Source organism: Oryx dammah, unplaced genomic scaffold (genome assembly GCF_014754425.2).
Source record: "Oryx dammah isolate SB20612 unplaced genomic scaffold, SCBI_Odam_1.1 HiC_scaffold_11087, whole genome shotgun sequence".
In the NCBI taxonomy this organism is placed as follows: Eukaryota; Metazoa; Chordata; class Mammalia; order Artiodactyla; family Bovidae; genus Oryx; species Oryx dammah.
Genome location: NW_024080481.1, coordinates 1 through 12747, shown reverse-complemented (window position 1 = coordinate 12747; position 12747 = coordinate 1). Strand labels below are relative to the sequence as shown.

Genomic DNA, 12747 nt, shown 5'->3' with positions numbered 1-12747 from the left:
CATCTCTAAACAGAGATGATTTTACTTCTTTCCAATTTGGATGCTTTTAATTTCTTTTTCTTGTCTAATTGCTCTGACTAGGACTTCCTGTATTATGTTGAATAGAAGTGGTGAGAGTGGGCATCCTTGCCTCGTATCAGATCTCTGAGGGAAAGATTTCAGGTTTATTATGGTCTTAGCTGTGGAATTTTCATATATGACCTTTGTTGTGTCGAGATAAGTCCTTTCTATACCTATTTTAGTGAGAGTATTTTTTTTTTAATCATGAATGGATGTTGAATTTTGGCAAACGCTTTTTTTGCATCTAGAGATGGTCATGGAGAAGGGAATGGCAACCCACTCCAGTATTATTGCCTAGAAAATTCCATGAACAGAGCAGCCTGGAGGGCTGCAGTCTAAGGTGTCCTAAAGAGTTGGACTGGAGGAGGAAATGGCACCCCACTCCAGTATTCTTGCCTGGAGAATCCCATGGACAGAGGAGCCTGGCAGGCTATAGTCTATGGGGTCGCAAGAGTCAGACACAACTGAGCGACTAAGCATAGCACAGAGGTCATGTGGCTCTCTTCTTTTTCTGTTAATATAGTTTATCACGTTGATTGATTTGCACATGTTGAATCATCTCTGCATCCCAGAGATAAATCCTGCCTGGTCATTTTGATGATCCTTTTAATATACTGTTAAATTCAATTTGCTAGCATTTTGCATTGGTGGTGGCCTGTAATTTTCCTTTCTTGTAGTGTCTTTGTCTGTTGTTGGTATCTGCATGATACTGGCTCCATAAAATGAGATTGAAAGTGTTTCTTGTTTTCCTAACATATGTATTCAACCCTGCGGCTGCTGTTGCTAAGTCACTTCAGTTGTGTCCGACTCTGTGCGACCCCATAGATGGCAGCCCGCCAGGCTCCTCCATCCATGGGGTTTTCCAGGCAAGAGTAATGGAGTGGAGTGCCATTGCCTTCTCCGGTATTCAACCCTACTAGGGCAAATTTCCTTTGAGAAATGCCTGACTTTCCTTCACAGTCCTAATGTGTGATGCCAGACCCTCAGGAAGACATACTTTCTACTGAAAAAATGTGTAGGAAACAAAGGTTGCCCTGTTAGGCAAATGAGTTTTTTAGGTGGGGCTTCTCTCACTGAAAAGTGTGTCTGCTCGAGGGTCTGAAATTATGAATTAGCCTGAGAAAGGAGGTCAGATATTTTTCAAAGGAAATCTGCCCCAGCAGGGCTAAATGCACATGCCACGTTAAACGGATTTCACCCAGTCTTTAGTTATAAACATTATCTTATATATTCTCAGTCTCCATAGGTAACCATGTGTTTATTTTTAGGTAACTTCTCCTCTTTTCTGTAAGGATACTCTCTGTTGGGTGGGTGGGCATTCATCTCTGTTAGTGTTAGGTACCCCATTTAGTGACCATATAAAATGAGAACTGGCCTCTGTGTTCAGACTAATATCCTGGAATTTAAATTAGATGAGAGCTGGGAGTCCCTTAGAGATTTTCAGTGCTTGTTTTACCAACAATTTCAGGAAGAGGAAACTAAAAGAATCTATTGGGTTCCAGATTTCTGCGGGCAATAATATCCTTTACTCTGAACATATCTGTGTAGTAGTTTGCTCTCCATTTCAAGTATTTATTAATACCACTGTGTGCTGGTCACTTTGTTACATATTTTCGAAACCCATACAACCTTCCCCTCAAGGAGCTGAGGATACAGTGCATAAAACTGCTTGTTGTTGTTGTTCAGTTGCTAAGTATTGTCCGACTCTTTGCGACCCCATGAACTGCAGCACGCCAGGCTTCCCTGTCCTTCACTATCTCCCTGAGTTTGCACAATATCCATTGAGTTTGCACAATATCCATTGAGTTTGCACATATCCATTGAGTCAGTGTTGCCAACCAACCATTTCATCCTCTGTTGCCTCCTTCTCTTCCTGCTCTCAATCTTTCCCAGCATCAGGGTCTTTTCCAATGAGTGATCAAAATATTGGAGCTTCAGCTTCAGCACTAGCCCTTCCAATGAATATTCAGGTTTCATTTCTTTAGGATTGACTGGTTTGATTTCCTTGCAGTCCAAAGGACTCTCAAGAGTCTTCTCTAGCACCAGTTTGAAAGCATCAGTTCTTTGGCGGTCAGCCTTCTTTATGGTCCAAATCTCACATCCATACATGACTACTAGAAAAACCATAGCTTTCACTGTGCAGACCTTTGTTGGCAAAGTGTGTCTCTGCTTTTTAATACTCTGTCTAAGTTTGTCATAGCTTTTCTTCCAAGCAAATGTCTTTTAATTTCATGGCTGCAGTCACCATCCACATTGATTTTGGAGACCAAGAAAATGAAATCTGACACTGTTTCCACATTTTTCCCATCTATCTGCCTTGAAGTAATAGGATCAGATGCTATGACTTTCATTTTTTGAATGTTGAGTTTTAAGCCAGCTTTTTCACTCTCCTTTTTCACATTCCTCAAGAGGCTCTTTACTTCCTCTTCGCCTTCTGCCATTAGGGTGGTGTCATCTGCATATCTGAGGTTGTTGATATTTCTCCCAGCAATCTTGATTACAGCTAGCCCAGCATTTCGCCTGATGTACTCTGCATATAAGTTAAATAAACAGGATGACAATATACAGCCTTGACATACTCCTTCTGCAGTTTGGAACCAGTCTGTTGTTCCATGTCCAGTTCTAACAGTTGCATCTTGGCTTGCATACAGGTTTCTCAGAAGGCAGGTCAGGTGGTCTGGTATTCCCACCTCATTAAGAATATTCCACATTTTGTTGTGATCTACACAGTCAAAGGCTTTAGAGTAGTCAATGAAGCAGAAGTACATGTTTTGTTTTGTTTTGGGAATTCCCTTGCTTTTTCTGTGATACAGCTTATGTTAGCAATTTGATTTCTGGTTCCTCTGCCTTTTCTAAATCCAGCTTGTACATCCGAAAATTCTTGGTTCACATACTGCTGATAGTGTGCTAAAACTGCTGATGGTATACTAACACACTGAATTCTAAAAACAAGATAAAGCAGTTTATAACTAAGTGTAGTAGAATCTCCTTCCCTTCTTTTCCATCTCATTCAGTTCTTTCTTTGTATCTTTTGTAGCATTTCCAAAAGGTGGACATAGACATAGATAGGAACACAGAATTTAGAAGTAATTCTGGAAGATTAAAAAAATAAAAGGGTGCATTTTTTCAACAATATATCATATAAGATGAAGCAATTCAGGAAGGAGAGAACAGTCTGATAATTTCATAACTGACTGAGTGTAGCTGGATGAGTAATGGCACTCTGGATGCTTACTTCTGGGTGCTAGGGAACACCTCCATTACGTGTGTCCTGTTCAAAATCCTGAGAGAGAGAGTGAAGAAGAAGGAATAGCAAAGATGAAAAAGGTTCATAGGTTTCAGAGGGGAAATGAGATGAAATCTACTTGGTAAAAAAACAAAGATATTGTGAATTAGAACACTGAGATAATCTTTCCAGGATAAGTAGTGTTTGACAGGTATGGAGAAATGAAAAATCATTCTAGTTGAAGAAATAATAAACAAATGATCACAACTGGAAAAGGTGTGCATTATATTTGGGGAATTATAAGTGGACCAAGTTGACTGGAGCAGAGGTCTGTATATGTGGCCAACATATAACTGCCATTTGATAAATATTGATCCAGATATTAGAAGATAAAAGCTATAATGTAGAGACATGTATTAATACCTTCAGTGTTATTTAGGATCATTTTAAGTTGAAAATAATTTTTCCTAAAATAGAAGGGAAAATTGCTATAAAAATTCAGGGAAGTCTCATAGATTCTAAGAGGGAACACGGTGAGGCCTCTGGAGTGAGTCATAACTAGGGACTTGGAAGGTACTCAGGCTTCCTTTTTTACTGTCACTGCTCTCTTTTTTGTGCTTTCTCTCCCTTAGGCCCTTTCTAGAGTAATGCCTTCTCTGCTTCTCAGTCCATGTGGTAGAATACGATTGATGTTACAGCTCCTACCACTCTAATCTCCTTTCTAGTAACTGTGGGCTAATCAAATTGGACCAACCTCCTTGAGGAAAAATGATAAAAATATTGGATAAGATTTTACCAAATCTTCGTAAAAGCATCAAAGTACTAATATGATAACAAGAAACTAATAGACCAGAATCTAAGGAAAAGATGAAATCTGAGAGGTAAGGAAAGCATTAATCTTTGCAGCTCTTAAGACATTTGCTAATTGCTGCAAAATTGGGTTATAGTTTTGGCAGCATCTTTGGGTGGGAGAAAAAGGAAGGGCAGATGTCAAATTTCAGCACCCACCCAAAGTGGAAATTCTACTAAGATACTCTTCCAAATATTAAGTTGGGACCCCAAAGAGCTATGCCCACAATATAAGAATGAATAAGAAGTTAACCTTTCACTTACAGTAATTGTTGTGGAGCTCAGCAGAAATCAGCTGAGCTTAGAAAGGGAAAATAAAAAGAAGAGCTTTCAACTTTTACTGGGAAGCTAGGACCACAGGTATGCTTTTTCTCTGATTTGCAGTTTGGCCTTACATCATCTTGGAGGCCCAAGGAATGTCTGACCATGAACTTTTTTTAGAGTCCTTTTGGGCTGGTAATGGTTCAGGTACATATGAGAAACAAAAGCTATGTAATTTTTTTGTTCCAGGAAGAAACTTTCATCTTGACCTCAAAAATTCACTGCTTATAATTTTGCAAAGATATTGAGCAGTATACATTCAAAGATGAACAGTTACACAAGAAACAATTAAACATGAGTAAGAACCAACTATAAGCAACAGATAGCATAATACAGATTATCATAGATATTAAAACAATATAATTGCTATGTTTAAAGAGATTTTTAAAAAACTGGCAGATATCTGCAAATAATATGAAGTTATAGAATTTGGCTTAGTAGTTTTGAAAAAGAAGCAAAATGTCTAAAATTGAAAATTACAATTTATAATTACAGTTGACTCAGTGGGTAGATTTAACAGCTGGTTAAATACAGCAGTAGTTGATTGTGAGTATGGAGACAAAAAGACAGTAAATATGAAAGAGAGGTTAAGTGATGAAGGACAAGGTGTGAAGGTCTAATATATATTTAATTTGTTTCATGAATGGAGAAAGAAAAGTAGAGAAAAAAAAAACTTAAAAAGATAATGGATGAGAATTTTCCAGAATGGAAGAAAGGCAATAATCTATAGATTTAAGAAATCCCAAACCCAAGAACCTGACACCTCCCTCACTGGACAAATATGGGATTTCCCTGTGGAATTATTAACTCCTGGATTAGAGGAGTAAAGATTATTTACACCTCTAAACTGAAATCTTCTCTGGATGCATCTGATTGGTGGAGCTAGGTCACATCCTCACTCTCAGCTGCCAGGTGGGAAAGCAAGTTTTCTAGGACAATCTTACTAATAATATTGAAATTACAAAAAGAAAGGAAAATGTTTTTAAAATGTTGAATGAAAAAAAAAAAATGCTGGACACACTCATATGACAAAGGCCTGCTGCTGCTGCTGCTAAGTCACTTCAGTCGTGTCCGACTCTGTGTGACCCCATAGACGGCAGCCCACCAGGCTCCCCCATCCCTGGGATTCTCTAGGTAAGAACACTGGAGTGGGTTGCCATTTCCTTCTCCAATGTAGGAAAGTTAAGAGTGAAAGTGAAGTCACTCAGTTGTGTCCGACCCTCAGTGACCCCATGGACTGCAGCCTACCAGGCTCCTCCATCCATGGGATTTTCCAGGCAAGAGTACTGGAGTGGGGTGCCAATTGCCTTCTCCGGACAAAGGCCTGCAACAGGGCTATTCAGAAAGCTTATTTTCAGGTGTCTGCTGTTTTCTCTTTGTACTCTCTTCCTTCAAGAGCACATAATTCTTACAGGCTCTGACTCAATGAATGACCTCTGTAATTTGATCTAACCTTGACTTAACACTCTACAGAACTCTAGACACAAGAGTACCCTAGCTGTCATAAATTCCTATATCCTCCATCTCCACTTCAAATCCACCTAAATTCTAACATTTCTTCACTCCATTGCCTTCTCCAGACACCCATCTCTCCTTTAGATTTTCTTTTTCCAGTATCATTTTGCTTCTTCAAAGTATGATATTTGAGAATCATCCTTCTTTCCTCTTTATTGTCTCTTATTTCTTCTTCATTCATATCTAGCTTCAGCAGACTCTCCCTTGCCTGTATCTCTCTCATTTATTCCTTCCTTTCCAATCGCATAACTATTATTCTTCTACATTTTATGTTTGACAATATGTACCATGGCCAGTCTCTGGTGTCCCCTTGACTTTGGTTTCTCTCCCCTTCAATCCAATCTTCATATTCATGCCTTGTGAATTTCCCTGTTCAATTTTTAAAAGGGTATAACTTCATTCCAGAATTTCCTAAGTCTCCTGCTAACCTATTTTACAATACCTCACTTCCACAAGGGCTGGCATCTACCCCAGCCAGTGTTCTGCCTTGGCACTTTAAATGCCAAGGTCTTTCTCTTCAACTTTGCTCATAATTTTTTTCTCTACCAAGGATCACTCAGTCCCCAAACTTGTGTAAGTCTTAAGTAGCCCTCAAAGTGCAGTTCAAGTTCCATCCCCTCCTGAAGGCCTGCCTCTGTGATGGCTCACTCTGCAGGTCTGTGAAACTTCGCACTGTTACCACTCTCTCACAGGCAGCACAGCTACTTCTCATTGTTCTCTTTCATGAAAACTAACATTCTTTTATACCACAAGCCTATGCCACTGGCTTCAAAGTAAAGACCAAATCTAGATGTCTCATTCTGCCTAGCATAGAATTGGAGCTCAGTGTTTATCCAATAAAGGGATGAATGAGTTAATGAATGCCTGTTCTGGCACTAAGACTTGAGCTGTGGAGAAATCGCTAATCTAATGAACTTGGGGCAGGCGGTTGCCCCTTGGTGCATGTCCTAAGTCAAACAGAAAACCAAATGTGGATGTCGACATTTAGTCTGAGAGATCTGTGGTCGACAATTTCCTCTATGTAGAATTTCCCTTCTTGGTTTTCACAATCTGCGGAGGGTGGAGGGTGGAAAACTTTCACTACATTAGACTATGTTGGATTGGGCAAATTTCTGCATTCTTAAGCTAGTGGTAGTTCCTGTCACTGACCCCATATTGCGCTGTCCCCAGCAAGAGACTACAGAGTTCCAATAGTGACCTAAATCAAATCCCTTATGATTATACAGTGGAAGTGACAAATAGATTCAAGGGATTAGATCTTATATAGACACAGCTCCTGAAGAACTATGGACAGAGGTTTGTAACCTTGTACAGGGGGCGGTGACCAAAATCATCCCCAAGAAAAAGAAAAGCAAAAAGGCAAAATGGCTGTCTGAGGAGGCCTTACATATAGCTGAGAAAAGAAGAGAAGTGAAAGGCAAAGCTGAAAAGGAAAGATATATCCATCTGAATGCAAATTTCCAAAGAACAGCAAGGAGAGATAAGAAAGCCTTCCTAGGTGAGCAATGCAAAGAAATAAAGAGAAACAATAGAATGGGAAAGACTAGAGATCTCTTCAAGAAAATTAGAGATACCAAGGGAACATTTCATGCAAAGATGGGCACAATAAAGGACAGAAGTGGTGTGGACCTAACAGAAGCAGAAGATATTAAGAAGAAGTGGCAAGAATATAGATAAGAACTATACAAAAAAGATCTTCATGACCCAGATAACCATAATGGTGTGATCACTTACCTAGAGTCAGACATCCCGGAGTGGGAAGTTAAGTGGGCCTTTAGGAAGCATCACTACAAACAAAGCTAGTGGAGGGGATGGAATTTCAGCTGAGCTATTTCAAATCCTAGAATATGATGCTGTTAAAGTGCTGTATTCAATATGTCAGCAAATTTGGAAAAGTCAGCAGTGGCCACAGGACAAGAAAAGGTCAGTTTACATTCCAGTACCAAAGAAGGGCAACACCAAAGAATGTTCAAACTACTGCACAATTGCACTCATTTTACATGTTAGTAAGGTAATGCTCAAAATCCTTCAAGCTAGGCTTCAACTGAGAAATTCCAGATGTATCAGCTGGATTTAGAAAAGGCAGAGGAACCAGAGATCAAATTGCCAACATTCATTGGATCATAGAAAAAACAAAAGAACTCCAGAAAAATATCTATTTCTGCTTCTTTGACTACACTAAAGACTTTGACTGTGTGGATCACAACAAACTATGGAAAATTCTTAAAAGAGATACAGACCATCTTACCTGCCTCCTGAGAAACCTGTATGCAGGTCAAGAAGCAACAGTTAGAACAATACATAGAACAAGGGACTGGTTCCAAATTGGGAAAATGGTATGTCAAGAGTATGTATATTGTCACCCTGCTTATTTAACTTCTGTGAAGAGTACATCACGCGAAATGCCAGACTGGCTGAAGCACAAGCTGGAATTAAGATTTCCAGGAAAAATTTCAACAACCTCAGATATGCAGATGACACTACCCTAAAAGCAGAAAGTGAAGAGGAAGTAAAGAGCCACTTTGATGAAGGTGAAAAAGGAGAGTGAAAAAGCTGGCTTAAAACTCAACATTCTGAAAAATAAGATTATGGCATCTGGTCCCATCACTTCATGGCAAATAAGTGGGGAGACAATGGAAACAGTGACAGACTATTTTCTTGGGCTCCAAAATCACCATGGACGGTGACTGCAGCCATGAAATTAAAAGACTCTTGAACCTTGGAAGAAAAGCTCTGACAAACCTAGACAGCGTATTAAAAAGCAGAGACATCACTTTGCTGGCAAAGGAATAGATAGGCAAAGGTACAGTTTTTCCAATATTCATGCAAGGATGTGAGAGTTGGACCATAAGGAAGGCTGAGCACTGAAGAACTGATGCTTTCAAACTGTGCTGGAGAACACTCTTGAGAGTCCCTTGGACTCTAAGGAGATCAAATCAGTCAATCCTAAAAGAAATCAACCCTGAATATTCATTGGAAGGACTGATGCTGAAGTTGAAGCTCCAATACTTTGGCCACCAGATCCAAAGAGCCGATTCACTGGAAAAGACCCTGATGCTTGGAAAGATTGAGGGCAGGAGGAGAAGGGGAAAGATGGTTGGATGGCATCACCAATGGACCATCACTCAATGGACATGAGTTTGGGTGAACTCAGGGAGATGATGAAGGACAGGAAAGCCTGGCCTGCTGCAGTCCATGGGGTTGCAAAGAATCGGAAACGACTGAGTGGCTGAGCAACAACAGATTGAAACGACATCCAGGTTTATTTGCCCAGTACACACAGGCACCTTAATAAAGGTCCAGCATAAAACCTGTTTTAGAGAGCAAAGGATGACCGTCACTTGCAGGGCCCTATAGCTCAGGGGTTAGAGCACTGGTCTTGTAAACCAGGGGTCGCGAGTTCAAATCTCGCTGGGGCCTAGTGGGTAATCCTCTCACTCTTTTTAAAATCTCCTTCACCAGCTACCCACCTCTCGCGTAACTTGATCTCCAGCGGAAATTCCGCTAATTATAATTTCCCGCCAGTTTCTAGATGTCCCAAATAAACACCGGAGCAGAACACTTACTTTTAGCTTCCAGTCGTAGGGGGCAAGGGCTGCTTTGCCGCCCTGATTGTGGCAGTCTGTTACAAACTGCGGCAAGTGCTGCCAGGCTCCGAGGACGCCCTGGCTTTGCGGGACCACAGCAAGAGCCGTGGGGGCGGCCCGTGCCGCGGCGGGACACAAGGGCGGTGAGGATCGAAGCCTTACACCCGCTCTGAGCAGGTCTGGAGTCCAGAACCAAGTCCTCTCCCCAGCGCCCGCTGTCCCGATTAAGCGTTTGGGAGAATATAGGCTGTCCGACAAGGTGCCATGTTTCAGTGGCTTTTCGAACACTTCAGTATCTCAGCGGGAAAATTAGGGTCGAGACTCGTGTCACTAAATTTATTATTGACTCAAAGAATCTGTGGCTACCTCTTTGAAAACCTTAAAATAGTTTCTCCAAGAGTCAATTCTCATCGTAACATTGGGCTTAGCCATGTATTATACGTCACAGCCTCCCCCTCCGCTAGTCTGTGGACGTGTGAGGGGAAGGGAGAAGCAGCTCGCTTGTGCAAACGCTCCTGGATTATGGAGGCGAGCATGGGAAGTGAGGAAAAGGGAGGCCCAGGCCGGAGCTCTAACGGCCGCCCTTCTTGGCTCGCAGTTGCGCGATCAGAGTTGTGTGTTACACCACCTCAGCCCTTAGTTTTCCAATGCCCGGGTGTCTGCTCCCACTTTAGACACACGCCGTCAGGCCAGGAGGCCCGGGGCAGCGCGTGAGGTGAAGACACCAGGCCAGCAGATCGCCACGGCTTGGGGCGGCCTCGAGATCCCCAGGCTCCAGGTTCGCCAGGGAAAAGCTCACAGGTTAGGCCTGCTTGAAAGCTCCTCTCTGAAGCAGGAGAATCCAGCTCTAGAGGGGTTGTCCCTACAAGTGTGGATGAAGGGCTTTCTCCTCAGATGGTCGGCTACGTGGCATCCACACACTGGCAACTAGTAGGCTATAGTGCCAGAACCTCTGTTTATCAATGTTCTCAATAGAAAATTCTAAGAAGCCCAAGCCCATGATTCCTTCGATAGCTCAGCTGGTAGAGCGGAGGACTGTAGTACTTTGAAGTATGGACATCCTTAGGTCGCTGGTTCGACTCCGGCTCGAAGGAAAAGAATATTTTGGGGGTTGCAACCGTTTGGTGAGCCTTGCTCTTCAATTTCTCACATCGTTTTAAGTGTTCTAGGGTATTTTTCTCCAGACCTTACCCCGTTACAAAGATGGTTTTGTTATCTTGAAAATGGTCCTGTTGGGTATGGTTTTCAGAAAAGGGGAAGTGAGCACCAACTCTTCCAACCATCTGAAGAACTTGTGAGTTAGATGGTCTAACTGAATTTAGGTTGCCGCCTGAGGTTCAAAAGTTGAAGATCCAACACCACTCGCTGGTACTGAATATATTTTATATTCTGCGGTCCTTAGAGCTCTAATTTGCGGGACAACCCCCTAAGACCGTCATTCACTCTACACGCATATGTCCACTCAGTGAGGAGAGCCTTTTAATTTATTCAACTGTTAACAGATTTTTAGTTCCAACAACAACAACCAAAAAAAAATTTTTTTTTGAGCTGGAGCAGGAAGGAGGAATAGGCTATGACGTAAATTGGGATGTGACTGGGAAAGAGAATTTCAAACTGTGGAAACCACTTAAGCAAAGGTGAGAAAATGGAACATCTGATTCTCATTCAAGGAAACTTCGGGAGTCTGATCTTTAAGAACACGCCCCAGACTGGTTCACCTCCAATAGATCAAAATGCTGGCTACCCGTATTTTGATGCCGGTCATTCCTGCCCCCAGGATTTTACACTCTCGCGAAGTAGAAGCAGCCGGACAGATACACATCCTGGGCATCTGTCCTGGTGTTCAGGACCCTACAGTCTTGCAATCGACCCCAGCTCGGGCCCTCAGGCTGCAACTCGGTTCTCTCCAGGTTCCCTCCAGTCTGGAACTCAAAGAGACTCCTCAGGGAGGGTCTTGTTGGAGTTCAGACACGGGGACTGACGTCTTGAAAAGCTGCCTCTCCTCACTCCATCTGGCGTCTGGAGGGGTCCAGGACCCGGATGGAGGAGGATAAGTGAGGTCAGAGTCAGACGTGATACTTCATAAAGAACAGCTAAGCAAAATCAAAGGTAAACGTCTACACAGAAAATAGAAGTTCAGAGCAACCGGGCAGCCAATTGCTGACGGAGAAGTAAGATTCAGAAACAACCTCAGCGTTGTACTCTTACTGTGGCTCGTTGGCCTAGGGGTGTGGTCCCTGCTTTGGGTGCCAGAGGTCCTGGGTTCAAATCCCAGAAGAGCCCAATTCCTTTTTCCCCCCTCTCCACCCCACCTTTGCTAATTGCTGAAAAAAGCTCTGTTCTGTGCAAATTTTCCCGCGTTCCGAACTGTTTTACAAAAGATGTACACTGATCGAACATGTGGTAGCTGGAGCTGGTTATGTGTGCGGGGTCAAACTGCCTGGCTTACTGGGCTCTCGCCAGCAGACGCCTGGGAGCGGCAGCCTTGCTCCCTGGAGCAGGGGCCAGGGTCCCGCAGTCTGCAGGCCCCCTCAGCCCGTGTCCTCTTGGCCACTGAGCGTCGGGCTCGGACCTCCAAGCTCAACCGCAGCCCAGGCAGAAACCCACCAGTTCCGCCTAGAACCGGGGTTGCTCTGACGCCTGCTTTGGAGGCGGTCCTGGCGGGAAGCGCTTCCTAGAAGAGGGGAGCTGTCCCGACTACAAAAAGCCTCGCACCCCGACCCTTCTCCGCCTCTCTGCGTCTTCTCCCGACTCGACGTCGTCGTCACAGGGAAGAAGAAGCGGGTGAGAAAAACTTCTCTTTCCACCGTCTTGCCCATTTCTGCAGACTTGTGCCGAGGCCGAGGTAGGTTCACACTCCCGCTCCTTCATCTCCTCCTCTTCTCCTCCTTTTTTGGTAGCTTTATCCGCGAGTTTGGGCGAGGGAGTCCCCTTTTAGCAGAGACAGTACGGAGTTCTGTGGGGAGGCGTTTGCGGACTGGAGGGGCTGAGGAATGGGAAGGAAGGTAAACGTTCCGTTCTCCTACAGTTAGGGGTCCCACTTTCCCGTGCGCAGTCTCTCCGTCGTGTCCGACTCTGCGACCCCACAGACTGTGACCCACCCCGCTCCTCTGACTGGGATTCTCCAGGCAAGAATACTGGAGTGGGTTGCCATGCCCTCTTCCAGCCCACATTCCTACTCCGCTGCTT

The 12747-nt window shown here is 43.3% G+C and overlaps 2 non-coding genes across 2 annotated transcripts; both read left to right on the top strand.

Moving 5' to 3' along the window:
• The first annotated feature begins 9318 nt into the window (after positions 1-9318).
• Positions 9319-9391, top strand: TRNAT-UGU. The gene has a single exon. It is a non-coding gene; the product is annotated as a tRNA-Thr (tRNA).
• A 1171-nt stretch (positions 9392-10562) lies between these two features.
• Positions 10563-10652, top strand: TRNAY-GUA. Its single transcript is given in 2 exon segments — positions 10563-10599; positions 10617-10652. It is a non-coding gene; the product is annotated as a tRNA-Tyr (tRNA).
• Positions 10653-12747: the final 2095 nt, after the last annotated feature.